This window comes from Rattus norvegicus, chromosome 2 (assembly GCF_021556685.1).
Source record: "Rattus norvegicus strain SHRSP/BbbUtx chromosome 2, alternate assembly SHRSP_T2T, whole genome shotgun sequence".
In the NCBI taxonomy this organism is placed as follows: domain Eukaryota; kingdom Metazoa; phylum Chordata; class Mammalia; order Rodentia; family Muridae; genus Rattus; species Rattus norvegicus.
In genome coordinates, this window is record NC_141535.1 from 208,627,774 (window position 1) to 208,652,097 (window position 24,324).

Sequence of the window (24,324 nt, forward strand, 5' to 3'; positions counted from 1 at the left end):
TCCATGTAGATGTACACAATTAGCAAAGCTAGTGTTGCAAGGCGCCCATTGCAACGTCACTTCTTTTATTGTACATCACACAGGTAGTCAGGAAAAACAGACAGTTCAGGAGAGTTTTTGAAAAGGTTTGCTTCATGAATTCAGTATTACCTTTTCTTCATCTCCTCTTCAAGAACTTTTCAAATAACAGCAACTAATGCTGCCTGGAATCCTGCATATTAAGATATCCATATATGGTAGAGGAGGGTCCAGGAGCAGCAGGTCCACTGTGTCTGAGACACCGCCGGAACCTGAAGGGACCGACCGGATAAACAGTTCTCTGCACCCAAATCCTGTGGGAGGGAGAGCTAAACCTTCAGAGAGGCAGACACGCCTGGGAAACCAAAAGAGACTGCACTCTGCCCACATCTCTGACTCCAGAGGAAAACACCAAATGCCATATGGCACCCTGGTACACGGGGGCTCCCTGAAAGGGCGGCACAGATCTTCCTGGTGGCTGCCACTGCCGCGGAGAGCTCGTAGGCAGCACCCCACAAGCAAACTTGAGCCTCGGAACCACAGGTAAGACCAACTTTTCTGCTGCAAGTGACCTGCCTGGTGAACTCAGGACACACAGAGGCAAAATTCCTCGAGGACTGGGCACTTCCAGTATTTAGCGGGAGTCCCAAACCAGCGGATCCCGGCCCGCAGCAGCTCTCTGCTCCCAAACCCCGTGCGAGAGAAACCTCACCGCCTGGTCAGGTGGGCACTCCTGAGGCTGCAGAGCGGAAGAGACCACCAACACTGCCCACCCCTGCCCACATCCCTGGCCCAAGAGGAAACTGTATAAGGCCTCTGGGCTCCCGTGGGGGAGGGCCCAGGAGCAGCAGGTCCGCTGCTTCTGAGACACCACCGGAACCTGAAGGGACCGACCAGATAAACAATTCTCTGCACCCAAATCCCGTGGGAGGGAGAGCTAAACCTTCAGAGAGGCAGACACGCCTGGGAAACCAGAAGAGACTGCACTCTGCACACACATCTCAGACACCAGAGGAAAACACCAAACGCCATCTGGAACCCTGCTGCACAGAAGCTCCCAGAAAGGGCGGCGCAGATCTTCCTGGTGGCTGCCACCGCGGAGACCTCATAAGCAAACCCCACGAGCAAACTTGAGCCTCGGGACCACAGGTAAGACCAACTTTTCTGCTGCAAGCAACCTGCCTGGTGAACTCAAGACACAGGCCCACAGGAAAAGCTGAAGACCTGTAGATAGGAAAAACTACATGCCTGAAAGCAGAACACTCTGTCCCCATAACTGGCTGAAAGAAAACAGGAAAACAGGTCTACAGCACTCCTGAAACACAGACTTATAGGACAGTCTAGCCACTGTCAAAAATAGCAGAACAAAGTACTAGAGATAATCTGATGGCGAGAGGCAAGCGCAGGAACCCAAGCAACAGAAACCAAGATTACATGTCATCATTGAAGCCCAATTCTCCCACCAAAGCAAACACGGAATGTCCAAACACACCAGAAAAGCAAGATCTAGTTTCAAAATCATATTTGATCATGATGCTGGAGGACTTCAAGAAAGACGTGAAGAACTCCCTTAGAGAACAAGTAGAAGCCTACAGAGAGGAATCGCAAAAATCCCTAAAAGAATTCCAGGAAAACATAAATAAACAAGTAAAAGCCCATAGAGAGGAGTCACAAAAATCCCTGAAAGAATTCCAGGAAAACACAATCAAACAGTTGAAGGAATTAAAAATGGAAATAGAAGCAATCAAGAAAGAACACATGGAAACACCCCTGGATATAGAAAACCAAAAGAAGAGACGAGGAGCTGTAGATACGAGCTTCACCAACAGAATACAAGAGATGGAAGAGAGAATCTCAGGAGCAGAAGATTCCATAGAAATCATCGCCTCAACTGTCAAAGATAATGTAAAGCAGAAAAAGCTACTGGTCCAAAACATACAGGAAGTCCAGGACTCAATGAGAAGATCAAACCTAAGGATAATAGGTATAGAAGAGAGTGAAGACTCCCAGCTCAAAGGACCAGTAAATATCTTCAACAAAATCATAGAAGAAAACTTCCCTAACCTAAAGAAAGAGATACCCATAAGCATACAAGAAGCCTACAGAACTCCAAATAGATTGGACCAGAAAAGAAACTCCTCCCGTCACATGATAGTCAAAACACCAAACGCACAAAATAAAGAAAGAATATTAAAAGCAGTAAGGGAAAAAGGTCAAGTAACATATAAAGGCAGACCTATCAGAATAACACCAGACTTTTCGCCAGAAACTATGAAAGCCAGAAGATCCTGGACAGATGTCATACAGACCCTAAGAGAACACAAATGCCAGCCCAGGTTACTGTATCCTGCAAAACTCTCAATTAACATAGATGGAGAAACCAAGATATTCCATGACAAAACCAAATTTACACAATATCTTTCTACAAATCCAGCACTACAAGGATAATAAATGGTAAAGCCCAACATAAGGAGGCAAGCTATACCCTAGAAGAAGCAAGAAACTAATCGTCTTGGCAACAAAACAAAGAGAAGAAAAGCACACAAACATAACCTCATATCCAAATATGAATATAACAGGAAGCAATAATCACTATTCCTTAATATCTCTCAACATCAATGGCCTCAAGTCCCCAATAAAAAGACATAGATTAACAAACTGGATATGCAAGGAGGACCCTGCATTCTGCTGCCTACAGGAAACACACCTCAGAATCAAAGACAGACACTACCTCAGAATGAAAGGCTGGAAATCAACTTTCCAAGCAAATGGATGGAAGAAGCAAGCTGGAGTAACCATTCTAATATAAAATAAAATCAATTTTTAACTAAAAGTCATCAAAAAAGATAAGGAAGGACACTTCATATTCATCAAAGGAAAAATCCACCAAGATGAACTCTCAATCCTAAATATCTATGCCCCAAATACAAGGGCACCTACATACGTAAGAGAAACCTTACTAAGGCTCAAAACACACATTGCACCTCACACAATAATAGTAGGAGATTTCAACACCCTACTCTCATCAATGGACAGATCATGGAAAGAGAAATTAAACAGAGACGTAGACAGACTAAGAGAAGTCATGAGCCAAATGGACTTAACAGATATTTATAGAACATTCTATCGTAAAACAAAAGGATATGCCTTCTTCTCAGCTCCTCATGGTACTTTCTCCAAAACTGACCATATAATTGGTCAAAAAACAGGCCTCAACAGGTACAGAAAGATAGAAATAATCCCATGCATGCTATCAGACCATCACGGCCTAAAGCTGGTCTTCAATAACAATAAGGGAAGAATGCCCACATATACGTGGAAATTGAACAATGCTCTACTCAATGATAACCTGGTCAAGGAAGAAATAAAGAAAGAAATTAATGACTTTTTAGAATTAATGAAAATGAAGGTACAACATACCCGAACTTATGGGACACAATGAAAGCTGTGCTAAGAGGAAAACTCATAGCGATAAGTGCCTGCAGAAAGAAACAGGAAAGAGCATATGTCAGCAGCTTGACAGCACACCTAAAAGCTCTAGAACAAAAAGAAGCAAATACACCCAGGAGGAGTAGAAGGCAGGAAATAATCAAACTCAGAGCTGAAATCAACAAAGTAGAAACAAAAAGGACCATAGAAAGAATCAACAGAACCAAAAGTTGGTTCTTTGAGAAAATCAACAAGATAGATAAACCCTTAGCCAGACTAACGAGAGGACACAGAGAGTGCGTCCAAATTAACAAAATCAGAAATGAAAAGGGAGACATAACTAGAGATTCAGAGGAAATTCAAAAAATCATCAGATCTTACTATAAAAGCCTATATTCAACAAAACTTGAAAATCTTCAGGAAATGGACAATTTCCTAGACAGATACCAGGTACCGAAGTTAAATCAGGAACAGATAAACCAGTTAAACAACCCCATAACTCCTAAGGAAATAGAAGCAGTCATTAAAGGTCTCCCAACCAAAAAGAGCCCAGGTCCAGACAGGTTTAGTGCAGAATTCTATCAGACCTTCATAGATGACCTCATACCAATATTATCCAAACTATTCCACAAAATTGAAACAGATGGAGCACTACTGAATTCCTTCTATGAAGCCACAATTACTCTTATACCTAAACCACACAAAGACCCAACAAAGAAAGATAACTTCAGACCAATTTCCCTTATGAATATCGACACAAAAATACTCAATAAAATTCTGGCAAACCGAATCCAAGAGCACATCAAAACAATCATCCACCATGATCAAGTAGGCTTCATCCCAGGCATGCAGGGATGGTTTAATATACGGAAAACCATCAACGTGATCCATTATATAAACAAACTGAAAGAACAAAACCACATGATCATTTCATTAAATGCTGAGAAAGCATTTGACAAAATTCAACACCCCTTCATGATAAAAGTCCTGGAAAGAATAGGAATTCAAGGCCCATACCTAAACATACTAAAAGCCATATACAGGAAACCAGTTGCTAACATTAAACTAAATGGAGAGAAACTTGAAATAATCCCACTAAAATCAGGGACTAGTCAAGGCTGCCCAGTCTCTCCCTACTTATTCAATATAGTTCTTGAAGTTCTAGCCAGAGCAATCAGACAACAAAAGGAGGTCAAGGGGATACAGATCGGAAAAGAAGAAGTCAAAATATCACTATTTGCAGATGATATGATAGTATATTTAAGTGATCCCAAAAGTTCCGCCAGAGAACTACTAAAGCTGATAAACAACTTCAGCAAAGTGGCTGGGTATAAAATTAACTCAAATAAATCAGTAGCCTTCCTCTACACAAAAGAGAAACAAGCCGAGAAAGAAATTAGGGAAACGACACCCTTCAATATAGATCCAAATTATATAAAGTACCTCGGTGAGACTTTAACCAAGCAAGTAAAAGATCTGTGCAATAAGAACTTCAAGACTCTGAAGAAAGAAATTGAAGAAGACCTCAGAAGACGGAAAGATCTCCCATGCTCATGGATTGGCAGGATTAATATAGTAAAAATGGCCATTCTATCAAAAGCGATCTACAGATTCAATGCAATCCCCATCAAAATACCAATCCAATTCTTCAAAGAGTTAGACAGAACAATTTGCAAATTCATCTGGAATAACAAAATACCCAGGATAGCTAAAACTATCCTCAACAATAAAAGGACTTCAGGGGGAATCACTATCCCTGAACTCAAGCAGTATTACAGAGCAATAGTGATAAAAACTGCATGGTATTGGTACAGAGACAGACAGATAGACCAATGGAACAGAATTGAAGACCCAGAAATGAACCCACACACCTATGGTCACTTGATTTTTGACAAAGGAGCCAAAAACATCAAATGGAAAAAAGATAGCATTTTCAGCAAATGGTGCTGGTTCAACTGGAGGTCAGCATGTAGAAGAATGCAGATCAATCTATTCTGATCACCCTGTACAAAGCTTAAGTCCAAGTGGATCAAGGACCTCCACATCAAACCAGACACACTCAAACTAATAGAAGAAAAACTAGGGAAGCATCTGGAACACATGGGCACTGGAAAAAATTTCCTGAACAAAACACCAATGGCTTATGCTCTAAGATCAAGAATCGACAAATGGGATCTCATAAAACTGCAAAGCTTCTGTAAGGCAAAGGACACTGTGGTTAGGACAAAACGGCAACCAACAGATTGGAAAAGATCTTTACAAATCCTACAGCAGATAGAGGCCTTATATCCAAAATATACAAAGAACTCAAGAAGTTAGACCGCAGGGAGACAAATAACCCTATTAAAAATGGAGTTCAAATGCTCTACTCAATGATAACCTGGTCAAGGAAGAAATAAAGAAAGAAATTAAAAACTTTTTAGAATTTAATGAAAATGAAGATACAACATACCCAAAGTTATGGGACACAATGAAGGCTGTGCTAAGAGGAAAACTCATAGCGATAAGTGCCTGCAGAAAGAAACAGGAAAGAGCATATGTCAGCAGCTTGACAGCACACCTAAAAGCTCTAGAACAAAAAGAAGCAAATACACCCAGGAGGAGTAGAAGGCAGGAAATAATCAAACTCAGAGCTGAAATCAACAAAGTAGAAACAAAAAGGACCATAGAAAGAATCAACAGAACCAAAAGTTGGTTCTTTGAGAAAATCAACAAGATAGATAAACCCTTAGCCAGACTAACGAGAGGACACAGAGAGTGCGTCCAAATTAACAAAATCAGAAATGAAAAGGGAGACATAACTAGAGATTCAGAGGAAATTCAAAAAATCATCAGATCTTACTATAAAAACCTATATTCAACAAAATTTGAAAATCTTCAGGAAATGGACAATTTCCTAGACAGATACCAGGTATCGAAGTTAAATCAGGAACAGATAAACCAGTTAAACAACCCCATAACTCCTAAGGAAATAGAAGCAGTCATTAAAGGTCTCCCAAACAAAAAGAGCCCAGGTCCAGACGGGTTTAGTGCAGAATTCTATCAAACCTTCATAGAAGACCTCATACCAATATTATCCAAACTATTCCACAAAATTGAAACAGATGGAGCCCTACCGAATTCCTTCTACGAAGCCACAATTACTCTTATACCTAAACCACACAAAGACACAAGAAAGAAAGAGAACTTCAGACCAATTTCCCTTATGAATATCGACGCAAAAATACTCAATAAAATTCTGGCAAACCGAATTCAAGAGCACATCAAAACAATCATCCACCATGATCAAGTAGGCTTCATCCCAGGCATGCAGGGATGGTTTAATATACGGAAAACCATCAACGTGATCCATTATATAAACAAACTGAAAGAACAGAACCACATGATCATTTCATTAGATGCTGAGAAAGCATTTGACAAAATTCAACACCCCTTCATGATAAAAGTCCTGGAAAGAATAGGAATTCAAGGCCCATACCTAAACATAGTAAAAGCCATATACAGCAAACCAGTTGCTAACATTAAACTAAATGGAGAGAAACTTGAAGCAATCCCACTAAAATCAGGGACTAGACAAGGCTGCCCACTCTCTCCCTACTTATTCAATATAGTTCTTGAAGTTCTAGCCAGAGCAATCAGACAACAAAAGGAGATCAAAGGGATACAGATCGGAAAAGAAGAGGTCAAAATATCACTATTTGCAGATGACATGATAGTATATTTAAGTGATCCCAAAAGTTCCACCAGAGAACTACTAAAGCTGATAAACAACTTCAGCAAAGTGGCTGGGTATAAAATTAACTCAAATAAATCAGTTGCCTTCCTCTATACAAAAGAGAAACAAGCCGAGAAAGAAATTAGGGAAACGACACCCTTCATAATAGACCCAAATAATATAAAGTACCTCGGTGTGACTTTAACCAAGCAAGTAAAAGATCTGTACAATAAGAACTTCAAGACACTGAGGAAAGAAATTGAAGAAGACCTCAGAAGATGGAAAGATCTCCCATGCTCATGGATTGGCAGGATTAATATAGTAAAAATGGCCATTTTACCAAAAGCAATCTACAGATTCAATGCAATCCCCATCAAAATACCAATCCAATTCTTCAAAGAGTTAGACAGAACAATTTGCAAATTCATCTGGAATAACAAAAAACCCAGGATAGCTAAAGCTATCCTCAACAATAAAAGGACTTCAGGGGGAATCACTATCCCTGAACTCAAGCAGTATTACAGAGCAATAGTGATAAAAACTGCATGGTATTGGTACAGAGACAGACAGATAGACCAATGGAATAGAATTGAAGACCCAGAAATGAACGCACACACCTATGGTCACTTGATTTTTGACAAAGGAGCCAAAAACATCAAATGGAAAAAAGATAGCATTTTCAGCAAATGGTGCTGGTTCAACTGGAGGGCAACATGTAGAAGAATGCAGATCGATCCATGCTTATCACCCTGTACAAAGCTTAAGTCCAAGTGGATCAAGGACCTCCACATCAAACCAGACACACTCAAACTAATAGAAGAAAAACTAGGGAAGCATCTGGAACACATGGGCACTGGAAAAAATTTCCTGAACAAAACACCAATGGCTTAGCTCTAAGATCAAGAATCGACAAATGGGATCTCATAAAACTGCAAAGCTTCTGTAAGGCAAAGGACACTGTGGTTAGGACAAAACGGCAACCAACAGATTGGGAAAAGATCTTTACCCATCCTACAACAGATAGAGGCCTTATATCCAAAATATACAAAGAACTCAAGAAGTTAGACCGCAGGGAAACAAATAACCCTATTAAAAAATGGGGTTCAGAGCTAAACAAAGAATTCACAGCTGAGGAATGCCGAATGGCTGAGAAACACCTAAAGAAATGTTCAACATCTTTAGTCATAAGGGAAATGCAAATCAAAACAACCCTGAGATTTCACCTCACACCAGTGCGATTGGCTAAGATCAAAAACTCAGGTGACAGCAGATGCTGGCGAGGATGTGGAGAAAGAGGAACACTCCTCCATTGTTGGTGGGATTGCAGTCTGGTAAAACCATTCTGGAAATCAGTCTGGAGGTTCCTCAGAAAATTGGAAATTGAACTGCCTGAGGATCCAGCCATACCTCTCTTGGGCATATACCCAAAAGATGCCTCAACATATAAAAGAGACACGTGCTCCACTATGTTCATCGCAGCCTTATTTATAATAGCCAGAAACTGGAAAGAACCCAGATGCCCTTCAACAGAGGAATGGATACAGAAAATGTGGTACATCTACACAATGGAATATTACTCAGCTATCAAAAAAACGAGTTTATGAAATTCGTAGGCAAATGGTTGGAACTGGAAAATATCATCCTGAGTGAGCTAACCCAATCACAGAAAGACATACATGGTGTGCACTCATTGATAAGTGGCTATTAGCCCAAATGCTTGAATTACCCTAGATCCCTAGAACAAACGAAACTCAAGACGGATGATCAAAATGTGAATGCTTCACTCCTTCTTTAAATGAGGAAAAAGAATACCCTTGGCAGGGAAGGGAGAGGCAAAGATTAAAACAGAGACTTAAGGAACACCCATTCAGAGCCTGCCCCACATTTGGCCCATACATATACAGCCACCCTATTAGACAAGATGGATGAAGCAAAGAAGTGCAGACCGACAGGAGCCGGATGTAGATCGCTCCTGAGAGACACAGCCAGAATACAGCAAATACAGAGGCGAATGCCAGCAGCAAACCACTGAACTGAGAATAGGTCCCCTATTGAAGGAATCAGAGAAAGAACTGGAAAAGTACAACAATGCCAAGCAACCAGAGCTTCCAGGGACTAAGCCACTACGTAAAGACTATACATGGACTGACCCTGGACTCTGACCCCATAGGTAGCAATGAATATCCTAGTAAGAGCACCAGTGGAAGGGGAAGCCCTGGGTCCTGCTAAGACTGAACCCCCAGTGAACTAGTCTATGGGGGGAGGGCGGCAATGGGGGGAGGGTTGGGAGGGGAACACCCATAAGGAAGGGGAGGGGGAGGGGGATGTTTGCCCGGAAACCGGGAAAGGGAATAAAATAAAAAAAAAATGGAGTTCAGAGCTAAACAAAGAATTCACAGCTGAGGAATGCCGAATGGCTGAGAAACACCTAAAGAAATGTTCAACATTTTTAGTCATAAGGGAAATTCAAATCAAAACAACCCTGAGATTTCACCTCACACCAGTGAGAATGGCTAAGATCAAAAACTCAGGTGACAGCAAATGCTGGAGAGGATGTGGAGAAAGAGGAACACTCCTCCATTGTTGGTGAGATTGCAGACTGGTACAACCATTCTGGAAATCAGTCCGGAGGTTCCTCAGAAAATTGGACATTGAACTGCCTGAGGATCCAGCTATACCTCTCTTGGGCATATACCCAAAAGGTGCCCCAACATATAAAAAAGACATATGCTCCACTATGTTCATCGCAGCCTTATTTATAATAGCCAGAAACTGGAAAGAACCCAGATGCCCTTCAACAGAGGAATGGATACAGAAAATGTGGTACATCTACACAATGGAATATTACTCAGCTATCAAAAACAACGAGTTTATGAAATTCGTAGGCAAATGGTTGGAACTGGAAAATATGATCCTACGTGAGGTAACCCAATCACAGAAAAACACACATGGTATGCACTCATTGATAAGTGGCTATTAGCCCAAATGCTTGAATTACCCTAGATGCCTAGAACAAATGAAACTCAAGACAGATGATCAAAATGTGAATGCTTCACTCCTTCTTTAAAAGGGGAACAAGAATACCCTTGGCAGGGAATAGAGAGGCAAAGATTAAAACAGACACAGAAGGAACACCCATTCAGAGCCTGCCCCACTTGTGGCCCATACATATACAGCCATCCAATTAGACAAGATGGATGAACCAAAGAAGTGCAGGCCGACAGGAGCCGGATGTAGATCGCTCCTGAGAGACACAGCCAGAATACAGCAAATACAGCAGCAGACCACTGAACTGAGAAGGGGACCCCCGTTGAAGGAATCAGAGAAAGAACTCGGAGAGCTTGAAGGAGCTCGAGACCCCTTATGAACAACAATGCCAAGCAACCAGAGCTTCCAGGGACTAAGCCACTACCTAAGGACTATACATGGACTGACCCTGGACTCTGACCTCATAGGTAGCAATGAATATTCTAGTAAGATCACCAGTGGAAGGGGAAGCCCTTGGTCCTGCTAAGACTGAACCCCCAGTGAACGTGATTGTTGGGGGGAGGGCGGCAATGGGGGGAGGATGAGGAGGGGAACACCCCTAAAGAAGGGGAGGGGGAGGGATTAGGGGGATGTTTGCCCGGAAACCGGGAAAGGGAAATAACACTCGAAATGTAAATAAGAAACCCTCAAGTTAATAAAAAAAAAGATATCCATATATGGCTTAATTTCCTTACACTATGTCCAAGGAGTGCATAGATCAACGTTGAGATAAGTAGACACTTATAGTAATGACTACAGAATGGCTAAATAAAGGACCATTGAAGAAAAGACCCAAACTCAACCCAGGCAACTCCGGAACCCCCATCAAGTAGAGACTGTGCACATAAAGACAGAGAAAGGGGATTCACTGATGAATGAAGGGTGATTTACACCTAAAAGGGGGCTGGTGTACACCTAAAGTACACCATTGCAGGAGGAATTCCAAGAACAAGACTGAATTCTGGTCAATCAGAGGACTCTGGGATAGAAAAACAATAGGATAAAGATAAAATGCAGACAACTGAAGGTTTATTCTTGAATTCAAAGCACCAGAAGCCTCACCCTCACATGACACCCTGTCCAGAACAAAGAGACAGAAGGTGATTGAGCAGGTGTGACCATTAGTAAACTAAGGAAACAAGAAAGGGCAGTATCCAGTCCAGCACATAGAAGAGAACATCAAAACACAAAAGACAACCCTACCACCTAGGATAATAAGAAATACAGCCAATTAATAAAAAACAATGTTTCCATATCAAAAGAAAGAAATGCTATCATCCTAACAGACAAAACAACTCCTAAGACATATTTTTGCCTTCAAATAGTTAATTATAGTCTAAAAAATTAACGTGTAAAAATATTTTCAGATAAGTCGAACGACATTTAAATTTACATAAAAATGGATAATGTAATCAAAATATATCAATTTATACCCTCATTAATAAACTATGGAAAGCAGAGCAAAATTAAATTGGATCTCTTATATCAGAATTTACAGATTAAAAAGCAAACCTAGAGGGGGTTGGGGATTTAGCTCAGTGGTAGAGCGCTTGCCTAGGAAGCGCAAGGCCCTGGGTTCGGTCCCCAGCTCCAAAAAAAAAGAACCAAAAAAAAAAAAAAAAAAGCAAACCTAGATCACAATGCGGAAACTTTGAAACAGAAGCACATAGATGGCCATAAAGAATGAAATTAAGATTAAACTCATATTCATCCCAGAAATAAAGACTAAGCAGGATGCTGAAGAGAGAATGGAGTCAATGACAAAACAAGTTGCAAAGAATCAACTGTGTCGGTGAAAAGAAAATAAGAAAGGAAAAATCAGAGGACTGTGGCTATGTAGAAAGGAGACACAAACATTCTCACTTATTTGTGATCTGGTCACCTAAAACCCTCTGCCAACCTGGGAAAAGAGAACCAAATAAATTGTAATAAAGCTAGTGCTTTTTTTTTTTTAATATTTGAGACTGTAAAACTAAAGCAAAATCTGCTAGGCCTAGGAAAAGAATATGTGACGTAAACACACACACACACATGCATATGCACACACTCACACTCACATACAAAGACACCTACACCTGTGCTTGCACACACATAAGTACAAAGATCCACACATACAAAGATACACATGCAAACAACACACATTCAAAGAAACACACACACACACATACAAAGGCACATACATGCACACAATATTCATATAAACACCTCCATCCAAACAGAAAAAAAAAGCAGAAAAGCAGATAAAAAATGTTTTGAGAATGTAATATTAATGAATCAAAATTAAGAGTAAATGGTGCTCACGGTGAATTACTAAGACATGTTTACAGGCTTATTATCACCTAAAATCAAAACTCACTTAACATGGAATTGGAGAATGAAAAGTGCTTATATTACTCAGTTCCTAATTTCTTTTGAAAGGTTGTTATGATCATAGTTACATAATATTTCCTGAGAAGGGCTGCTGAGGTTTTGTTTCCTAGCCAATAACTCATACTTGGAAGTTGGGGTTTTAATTTCAATGCTACAAATCTTCAGATTTTAACTTTAAGATGACTATTTTGATTGAGGCAAAATTGAGCCAAATAGTAATTACCAATATCCAATAGTAAGAAAAGCAATTACTTTAGAAAAATACATGCTTTTATGCAACTCATTTTTTTCTGCATGTGTGCACTGAGACACACACCATCTCTGTAATGGGGACAACAGCTGTAATGTACTCAGCAGCTACTGAAGCGGTCATAGGTGTTAGATGCTGCAAACGAGCATTGAGAAATCATCGCGCAGATGTGCTCAGGGTGGGGAAATCCTTAAAGAACTTTCCTGGAGCATGATGGGGAGTGTCTTACAGGCAGAAAAACAAAGAACTAAAACTATGAAGCAAGTCTCGGGGGCCTCTGAGAATGCATAGGCCATTACAGAGGACAATGGTCAGCAACAAGTACCAATGAGCTCATCAGAACCATACACTGATCACTTGCTGGGCTGAACCAGGACTGCTGCATTGAGAATCTGGAACTTTGGCTTTGAACAATGAGGAGTCTAATACTTCAATATCAGGATTGTGATGGTCAAGGTGGTTGTTGTATGGCATTTACAAGGATCCATTCTCTGTTCTGTACTGGGCGTCTCATAGGGTCTTGGTTTTGAACATCTGTTACTGGGTATTCACACAGGCACCATGGCAACATAGGGTCAGCTTTAAAACCTCCTCCACTCCTGGTCAGAATTAATAGCTTTTCTCCGACTTAAAATAGTTGTCTTCAGTGGGCACTCTGAAATCCCCTAGGGCAGTACCTTATATGATTATAGAACAATCAACCCAATGCTATAATCACACAAAATATATAAATGGTGAATGAAGTCATTATGAATTTCTGAATAGCCAGATGTTTTGGTACAGCATTCATTAATCATAGAGACAGATGACAACTGAGTTACCCATATTTTTCTGCTATGTATTTGGATATGAAATCAACTCAGCAAAAGGTTTCTCAAATCTCTTGGAAAATTCTGAGTGTACCTGCCAAATACTTCTACTTCGTCTGATTTCATTTTTACTCTCAGGAATACAGATAGCCTGCTACATCAATAACCATGACCTTATTGGAAGTAAATGTGATTTTCTGTGTCTTCTGCAAAGCTTCGTACATTTTGTTGTTGAATTTACATCATTTCAATGTGAGGACAGCCTTCAAATGAATCTCTTTTGGCTGAATTGCTTTTAGTTTAGGCTTCTTTTGATATAGACAGAAAGAAAAGTTGTGTATTGAAAGACAATCAAATTTTCTGTACACAAAAGTTGACATGTTTTTTTATTTTTCTTACAAACTGAGTGACAACAAAAACTCAAATGGAATCAAAGACACTCAGCGTCTGACCTTAGTTTGGTCATATGCATTCATTTATTTAATACCTATTTATGGAACTCCCTAATATGTCAGCCAGCCTTTACCCAATACCTAGTTGGCAAGAAAACGGTGACATCAAATCAAAGGCAATAAAACTGATTTGAAATTAACATTGTCAAAAAAAAGACTTTGTTGGACTTTCCCAGAATAGTCATTGATTCAATGTATTTTACAGAGTCAGGAAGAAGATGTGTGAAGGAAGGATAAGAGTATGGAGAAAGGGGTGAGGGGTAGAGTCATGAATCATTGACCCAGAGCATGGCATTGTAAGTCCATTTATTATATAGTGTGTGGGTCTTGATTAGAGCATGTCCAGTTGCCTCTTCTTGAGCTACGTGATTTTAAAGACATTTCTCTGTCCTTCATATAACATCACTATGCTATAAAAGGAATTTCTGTATGCATGAGGGAATGAATGAATGGATGAGTGAATGAACAAATGAAGCTACTTCTTAGAGTTTGACTTCTGTTGGGTTGCTCAGAATCTTCTGGTTCCATTAAAGTTTTGGCAGGATCTATCTCTTCCAAGAGTTCTCAAGGAATGGGAAACAGTCTTGGAGTACAGTATGTGCAGTGACAGAAGGAGTCGCATGGAAGTCACACTTGGCTCACCCAGCAGTTTTCGAAAGACTGAAGTCGCCTACAGAACTTCCCTTAACCTAAACCCAGAAGTGCCTTCCTCATCAAATCCTTTACTTTAATGTGTGGTTTCAGGTTGATGCTTAAGAATGCTTTTTTCCTTTTTTATTTATTTATATTGTTGCCCATCAGTTACTAAGTACCAGGTCTGGCACCTGGTAAAGTAGAATTGCAGAGGAATCACAACAAGAACTGTAAGGCAAAGCCTTGCTTTATGAATCAAAGAATGATTTTTTAAAAAGCTCCACGTTTGGCTAGGTGACTACTGACTTCAAACAAGTAATTAAAACTCCATAAATATTAGTCACCTGAGAGGACCTCACTCTGGGGACTGTCTTAATATACAGAATGGAAAAGACATTGCCATTGCTTAATCCAGTGGCTAGAACTTACAAAGACCTAAAGAAACATTAACAATTTTATTATTTATACAAGATGGGACATATTATACATAAGACAGAAATCACTCTAGAAACAGAAAGCCATAAAATTGATTATGCATTGGGGTCAGGGAGACCCTGTAAAGTGCTTGTTGTACAAGCATTAGAATCTAGTTTTGGATCTCCTGCACTCATCCAAAGAGCTAGGCAGGGCAGTGTGCACCTGTAATCCTGTCACAAAAGGGAGAGGCAGTGACTGGAGGATTGCTGTGACTGTCCAGTCATGCTGCATCAGTCAGCTTTATGTTCAATAAGAGACGTTTCCCAAAAAGTCCTTTGGAGACTGATAGAGGAAGATATGACATCTACTCAGTATCTCCTCATGCACATATCTGCATGAATATACATATATGTGCACACTCATGCACACGAACACAAATTATGTGTCAGACAACCCTATGAAAAGTCAAAATGTTATCTTGCATAGACCTTGTGAAAGCCAAGAGGCACGAGGATAAACACCAACCTCTTTAAAAGGTGGGGGATTTGTTTGTTTATTAGTTGTGTTTTTGTTGGTGGTGGTTTATTCTTGTGTTTGTTTTTGAAAATGGAAAAATCTCATGTCTACAGCTCAGGCATATTTTACACATGAAGCAAAGTTGGGCTTGAAATTTCCAAAACTCCTTGCCTCATGTAGATTTTCTAGATTTTTTTTGTAGTTGGGATATTGTATCCATTTGAATTATGTGATGTTTAAAAAAAGGGGAGACAGAAATGGTGTTGGTGTACAAACAAAGAATACAAAGCCATGATGAGTCTAAGTTCCCAATCTTTAGACCTAATTGAGTCTAAGGATATGAGTCTGGATAACCTGGTCTTATTGTTATCTCTGCTCATTCCTGTGCCAATCACTCCTTTCAAGCCTTACAGGGCTTTGAATGTTGTTCTTTATGCAATATTACTTTAATCACCAAACAGCATCATTCCACAGATATGTGATGAATACATGTCTGAGACATAAAATTCTGCCTTAGAACATCAAACTTATATTTGAGAAATGTGTGCTTTCATCATTTCTTCCTGGCATGTAAAACTTAGGATCAGCCACTTATTCCTCTGAGCTAAAACTCCATTTCCCTTGACTAGAAGGACTCCTCTCCCCTCTCCACTCCACCCAAGTCCATTACCACTCATTTCCATCCCTCCTACTAATTGCTTCCATGGGTCTGTATCTTCAACATGCTCCCTGCCTGAACCTTAAGACTTAACATTAGCAGTGAAAATAATTCCTCGTTTAAAAAAGCACGGAATCTCTGGAGCAGTTCCATACCGCTAAGCTAAGGGAGGATCTGAGCCCACCTCATGTCTTATCTAACAATTACTCTTCAAGGCGAAGATCTCCTTTGGCAACGTTCTAGGCAAATGACTTTATTCCAATTATAAAAACCATAAATAAACAGAAATAAAAGAAATTAACGAGCACCTGTACAAATGAGTGACAGTCATTAGCTACAATTGTTCCTATTGGAAAACCTCCTTCTGACTTTAGTTCCATTAAGACTATATCCTAATTGTCTCAGTTTCATTCTGCCATTAATAACCTTATTTTCTTAGAAACAGTGCCAGCAGATGGGACTTAAAACATGTATTCATATGTAAGGCATGTGTGTGTGTGTGTGTGTGTGTGTGTGTGTGTGTGTGTGTTAATGATCACATATCTTAAATGGTCTTACAAATCAGACTTCAACCAAATGTAGCACTCCATTATAAGAGACAAGAGGGAAAATTGAATGTTGGAGTTCAAATTCATATAATAATTAGAAGGGACATTTATTTCAAAACGTGGAGGACTTGACAGTAAGAAAATGACAGAAAATCAGCTCTGTGGTGAATTATAAATGTCAAATTACTGGTCTGCATGTAAAGAAATGTGTAGTTACTAGAAAGCAGTCTGCACCCACGACTGCTGCTTCTGTCTTTATCAGCTTCCTCTATTCCTCTAAGGTGTTCTGTCATTCACTGTCAAATCTCTAATGTACAACTATAAGACATATCAGATGAGTACCCAAAGCTTTCCAGGTATGGACACACCAATGTGGTCCCAAGTTTCACACAATATCAAGAGTCCCCAGAGAGAAAAGCTGCCCTGTTATTAGAAGTCAGTGCCAGGGTGTACTCTAGCATATGATACTATCTATGTGAGGAGAGTGAAGGGGAGGGGGACCGTCATCATTCTATATTGTGTGTGGACTGTCACGGTGTCAGCAAGATGAACAATGAAAAGGATGTTAACTAAATTTTGATGTGCAAGAACATGTGTTTAATTTGCAAGACGCTTTGTTTAATTAAAAGGTAAATACCATTTACAATTCCTCTTGCAGATGAATTTAGAACAGCAACAACACCTACAGAGGGCCGAAATTGCCGGCAGAATTTCTTGGATGCATTTGATCAATTAAAAGGATACACGTTTGAGAAGAAATAATTATTTTTTCCATTTGTTTTCAAATAGGGATGGCTTTATTTTCTATAAACAGATTATTCCTCGGATTTAACACCTAGCTAAATATGAATTTAAAGGTACAAAAACCATACTATTGTGTATTTAAAATGGAATAGATAAATCTGAAGGCTAAAAGCATTCCTTGCTCAAGTCCTAACGTGAATGAGATTGTCTCCCTTTTCTGTCTGTATGTCTTCTTAAAAAGGGTGATCCCTAAAGCTGTGCGGATCAAAAAGACCTTTCACCCCTCCAGAAAGATACCTTTCCTCAACTCTCTTGGGAGCTTCAGTATAACTGTTCCATAAGCTTACGCCCATCTTAAGGCAGATCAAAACAATCTCCGATCTCATGTTTTCTTTATTTAAGATTTGCTCCCTTTTTTAAGTGATCATGAAGAGGGAACATGCTATTGATTCTTTAGCTGGCCTAGTGCCATAAAAAGTTGAAGGATGCTTAGGCTTCCTTACTTATAACTTCTAATCTCAATAACACAGGCGGTACGGATAAAAACTCAACGTTTTTTTTTTTTTTTTTTGTCTGTGAGTCAACACTGTGTGTCCTTGTGGTTTGGATTCGGTTACACTCGGAGGAAGTAGAGGAGGGACTCTCCTGAGAAGCCAACCCAATCGTTTTCTTAGTGGAGAACACCACACGACATCCAGGCAGCATGAAAGGAAAATTGTGCACCACTTCTTCTACAGCTCAGCATACTGGGAATTGGATGTGGGTTGTCCCCACTGTGGGACAGTCACCCCATACTCTTCCAACCATCCCAGTCTATTATCTGATTAACATACAAAAGACGAAAATATAAAATAGTCAAACTCTTTTATATCAAGGTGTTATTATAGGCTATAATGCAGAAGTCATAGTATTCTTTTAACAAGACCCAGAAAACAAATAGTGAATAAATAGGCAAGAAAGAGTACAAAGGAATCCTCCACAAATCAATGTACTTTTTCTTCTTGTGATATCAGACAGTCCTCTTGTCTCTCCCCACCCCCATTCATTAAACAAAAGTTCCATTCTGTATTGTTGCCAAGAGGAAGTTTCAGATCATCTGTCAAGGAAAGGACAATAAAACCCCCGCAAAACAAATTGCCCCTCATTAGTGGCAAACATGGACATGTGACAATTGGCTATTGGTCCTCATTATTCAAATTCTAACTGACTAAAATCTTTATGGAGGAAAAGGCAGGCATTTATTTGAAAACATTATTATGTCCTAATCATTTGGTAATTTTTCATTTCAATGTCCAGTATACATTGGGCTTGTGTCAATGAGTTCTATTTTCTGGAGGGAAAATCCTCTTTCTGGTTTTGCAAATTTAGGATTAAATTTTCTGAACTATCCATCCACTATTGCTCTGTGGGACAGTGACCACTGTGTATCCTATTCAAAGGGAAAAGTAAAGTTGGTCCAAAACAGGAGAAGCTGAAGCTTCTTCTGTCCCCAAGCCAACTTCGCCTTGGACTACTGTGTCACCTGCTTGAACAATGTCATATGTCTTTAAAAGGTGGCATTTTCAAACACGTACAGAACAATTTGATCTCTTTATTGTTTCTTTATTCTACCTCCTGCATAAGTTTCTGTTTACTTACAGACATCTAATCTTCACGCTACAGGAAACCTCTGGGAACAAACCATCCTCAAGCCATGAACATACCACAAAAGACAGCTCTGTATCTGGCTAAGATTGGCCATACCCATACTTAGTAATTTCAAAATGTTGGTTTTATTATTTGGTGTGTAGGGCTTCCTGCATTCGTTGACCAGGATATATGGAAAAATGTCTCTGGATTTTTTCTTCCATACACACTATAATGCATAAGATCTATTTTTAGGAAAATGGCTTTGTAAAATGCCTTTTACATAACCTCACTAACAATGGACCTTAGCTTTAGCTTGAACAAATGAAGGTCTTTTTCCAGGATTTGTTTTTGTTTTTCTCTGTGTTGAATTTCCAGTGTCTAGGGGAGTTGCCAAGGTCAGGGGCCTGACTGGTGGCTGAATGAGGGGTTGAGTCTCTGACAGTTAAGTAGAAGGGACATGAAGCTCTGAGAATACTAAGCCTCCGTGATAGAATGCAGAAAATCTTGGACCTGATGGCTTCCCTGACTACAGAAGTGACTTTGAAAGTTCTGTGTTGTCTCTCAGAACATCACACCGCCCCTTTATAAAACAGAAGGGGTAGATTAGATCATTTCAAAAAAGCTTTTCAGGTCTTTAAAAAAATCTGTGAAAGCGTTGATGGTATAATTTCACACAAACAAACCAGATTCATTACATAACATTTTGCTTCCAAACTGATATTGATACTAACAGTTTAATGAGAGATGAGCGGCAGAAAATCCCCAACTTGATATTAACAGCTATATTCAACTAAATTACAGTTTTGGAAACGTCAGACATCCTCAACATGAGGGTAGGCCCTGTGGCCAAATAATTTGCACACAACCCGAGAAAGCTGAGGCGTACGGGCCACGGTCCAACCCGTGACTTAGGGCAGCTCATCTGGATGTATCTCTGATTCTGTGAGCCCTACTAAATATGGTGGAACCCTAAAAGAGGCCATCAAATACATCCTCCACCTAAGCTAACTGTACAGCACAGAGTAAATCAGTTTTCCAAATATATTTCAGTGTGTCCTAAGTATACACCGAAAATATGGGTGCCCCTCAAGAATGGGTCTGCTCAAAACCACTCATAACTGCAAAGAAGCAACCTATGAAGGGAGATAAGTAGAACTAAGGCTTATGAGAATTAACTTCGTGGTATGCATTGTGGCCAAGCTGTGTCTGATGGGCTTGACCTTCTGAGTGGTTGTGTAGACCAAGTTTATCCTGAGACTACCTTTCCTGATACCTCTTTTAACTGCTTTAACTGCACTCCAAGTAAAGCCAATGTGATTATTTTAGTCCATTGCCTTTAACACACACTACCCAAAATAAACTTATAACTTTTTATATGAGAAGATATTTGTAATTAAGGTGAAATGTGGGCTCTGTCTGAGCTGTTTTTGATACAAGAATTTTTCTGCGAATCTTCTTTGTGCATCATGGAATGGTCGGAAGAACTATAATCAGAAGGTCTAGTTTTAAGGACTGTGCATTGTTCTAGGTTCTAGGTGTAATTGCCAAGTTCTGTTTTCCTAACCACTAAAATGAGAGAATTTTCAATAACTCTCTTACAAAGAAAACTAGTATTTATTATTATTATTATTATTATTATTATTATTATTATCATTATTCAAGACAGGACTTCTCTGCATGATTCTGGCTGTCTTGGTAATCTCTTTGTAGACTAGGCTGGGATCTGGAACTCAGAGATCTGCCTGCCTCTGCCCCCTGAGTGCTGGGATTAAAGGCATGAGCCACTACCACCTGGCTAAAGCAAATATTCATATTTTTAAATGTTTTCTTTAACATAAAACATAAATAATTTTTCCTTATGAAAGACTAAGACTCTGACCTAAAGCATTCATTTCAATATTGTCAGCCAGAGCAATGCACAATAACTTGCAGTCCCCAAAATAAGGCCCCTGGAATTCTTAGATCTCACCTGCTGTGAATTGACATCCGGTTTACCCCAAATCCTTTACTTTCTTTACCTAGATCTGTGTGTGTGTGAAGAAAAGAGAAACAGCCCTGATCCACCACCGGGTAAATCAGTATTTAATTGCTAAAATTACACATGGAAAAATAACTGCCTTCTCAGACAGTACATGTCCAGAAAAAAACAGACTTCATTGGTAGTAATGACAATACGATATTACCCCCATCTCTAGGTCAAAGTTACCTGAAGACAAACACACTCTCTAACAAGAAGAATAGAAAACCAAACACACCCACACGCACATGCACATACACATGCACATGCACACAGAAAACAACTAAAGCTTTTTCAAGACTAAACTACTTTCAAAAACCATACAAAATGAACCTTTGAATTCCCTAGAAAAACAGAGTAATTCCCATTTCTGTGTCAGAGGTTTCAGGCACAGGACCCAGTGTGTGAGAATGCAACTTTCCTTGAAGAAGACTACAGCACAGGTTGCAGAAGAGAGGAAAGGGAGTCCTACTTCCCTTCCTTCCTCTTCTGGTTTATAGGACACTTCCTGCCTGCTAGTCATATTCTGAACTATTAACAAACATTTCTTCCAACCATTGATGAAAAGCTTCCAGAACGTGTCATCAGAGCTCTTCCGAACTGATAAATGTGGGTTTCCTTGAGTGGAGTTTTGTGTGCATGCGTGCATGCGTGCCTCTGGTGTGTGTGTGTGTGTGTGTGTGTGTGTGTGTGTGTGTGTGTGTGTGTGTGTGATCTTGATGCTTGCAAAACGTGTTTTCAACAACAGCTGTGACTTTTTTCCCTCTTGTTTTATTTGTTTGTTTTTGTTTGTTTGTTTGTTTGTTTACTGAGGGGAAGAGTTGATTCTTCATCACCCAACCCCCATACTGCAGCGAGGGTCTAGGAAAGGGTCCCTGAGGACCTAGGGAGAAGCTGAGCTCGCACTTACTTTGAGCAGTAAAAGAGGTGAGCAAACCATTTTTGGTTTTGATTTTCTTTTTTATTTCAAGTAGCTTTGTTTGGTGGGGTTGGTTTTCTGTATGTTTGAACTGGTACCCTGTGCCGGGGGTACGGAGGGTCCAGTTAGGCCTGGGTGGGGCCAGGCAGTGGAAGTCTGGAGTGGGTCGCCGCGCCGGCCTCGTCTGACCAGCAGGGGGACCCGGAGCTCTTCTCCAGAGTCGGTGGGCACAGCGGGGGCGACAGGGGACTTGGGCAAAGATAGGGATTCGAAAAGGGGAAAGCCCCCGAGCGGAACAAGGACTGGAAACCTTCAGCCCGTACAATGCATATAGTGGTCAGCCTGGGTTGCTTCTTGCAAGATGCATCCTGGAGGGGTGGGGCTGGGCACAAGAGTGCGTCCCTCTCCTTACCCCTCTGTGAAGTCCTCCGGTGCCGCTCCGCTTTTCGTCCTCGAGCTCCAGGTCACATCAGGTTGCAATGGTCAGTCTTAATCCCTAATGCTTTAGGAAGCAAAGCGTCGCCCACAAATATCGTGAAAGAGAAGAGCGACCGTGAGGTCGGGCACAGAAACAGGTGTCACCAGGCACCCCGGTGTGCCCCACACCCAGCGCTTCTGCAATGCAAAGAACAGATTACTTGGCCAGGATGAGCTAGGGCTGGGCTTTTGATGCTCTCTATGAACCACACATTTTCTTGGCTTGCTTACCTTGCTGTGAGATGGCGTGGGGTTCACTTCACTCCCTTACTGTCCTGAAGGATCCATCCATCCTAGAGAGAGTTAACCGGCTGTGGTTGCTCAAACTAGAGGCCATGTGGCAAACAAAAGTGGTGCTTCTGCCTCGGAGTGGGGCTGAGAGACACTGGAGTCCAGCCTTTTGGAATGCTATAGCCTACTGGGGAGAGCAAAACAATCACTCTCTTTCGGACACTCACTTAAAACTGCGCTGAGATCAGCTTTTAATTGGCCTCAGGTTAGATGAGTTTAGATTTTAGTTTAGATGAGTTAGATTTATGGTTTGTGGGGTTGGGGATTTAGCTCAGTGGTAGCCTAGCAAGCACAAGGCCCTGGGTTCGGTACTCAGCTCTGAAAAAAAGAAAAAAGAAGATTTATGGTTTGTGACTTTCCAGGGGAAAGGCATTTTTTGATGTGATGGTAGCCACTGCCTAAAATTTGCATAAGTTAACTGTTTCAAATACCATCTCCCTAAACAACCCACACAGGCACACACTAGCTTCTACTACTACCATCTCCACCATTCAGACATATGTCTTTTGAATGCCAGTTTCTCCCACCCTCTGTCCCCTCCACCAAGCGTGCCCCCTCTATCTCCCTCTTTCTCTTAGTCCTCCCGGGAAAAAAACTGAGTTAAGTCATTGGACATATTAATAGGATTGGATTTTTTTGTCAACTGAAAATTTATGCTTAATATCCCACCATCCCAGAAATCATATCACACTAACTTCTAGAACTCTATTTTGTTCCTTTGAAAATGGGACAGTGCTAGTAAAACTTGGTGGGATTATGTTTTCCATAGCACTTGTAGGCAATGTGCTTTGTCTAGTACAGAAGAACTAAGAATCCCCACTAACTTGTCGGGGGACAATACCTCTCTTTTACAGGCTCTACCAAGAAACTGTGGCTAAGCATTTAAATCATGATAGCCAACATTTGAGACCTAATAGTAATATGCTTTTGTATCACCCAATCATGTGTGATAAAGATGTCATATATGTGACATAAAGTTTTCAAAAGAAAAGTAGGTTTTCATTTCTTTAATCACAATTTAAAGACAACTAGAAATGTCAGCTTCAGGAACTGAATGCTGTTCTGGTGTTTCTACAACCTGTAGCCCAACAACTCATCAAGGCCCCCTCTTTATATGGAGTGGGGCTAAAGAATTATGGAGGCAAATAATTTTTATGGAAAGATACTGTGTCCTTCTAAAATTGCAATATATTCTAAAGATGAAATTGAACCAAGAAAAATGTGCAAGCCTTTTTATGGTTTTTTTTTTCGTTTTGTTTTTAACATGATTTAAAAGAGAGAAGCATTGTCTACAGTTCCTATCCCTTAAAAACATTTGAGAATAATTGGGGTGGGGGAAAGAATCCTTAAAAACAACAACAACAACAAAAACCTTCTGACTATTGTCACTAGGGCTTTGGCGAGC

General features: G+C 40.3%; 1 long non-coding RNA gene across 1 annotated transcript in view; it reads right to left on the reverse strand.

Moving 5' to 3' along the window:
* LOC147996508 (uncharacterized) overlaps positions 1-23,098 on the reverse strand; it is a 151,243-nt gene extending 128,145 nt beyond the window's left edge. The window contains exons 1-2 of the long non-coding RNA XR_015672474.1: positions 22,860-23,098; positions 22,564-22,766 (exon numbers count right to left, since the gene is read on the reverse strand). This is a non-coding gene — a long non-coding RNA (uncharacterized LOC147996508). The remainder of the gene's footprint in view (positions 1-22,563; positions 22,767-22,859) is intronic.
* Positions 23,099-24,324: the final 1,226 nt, after the last annotated feature.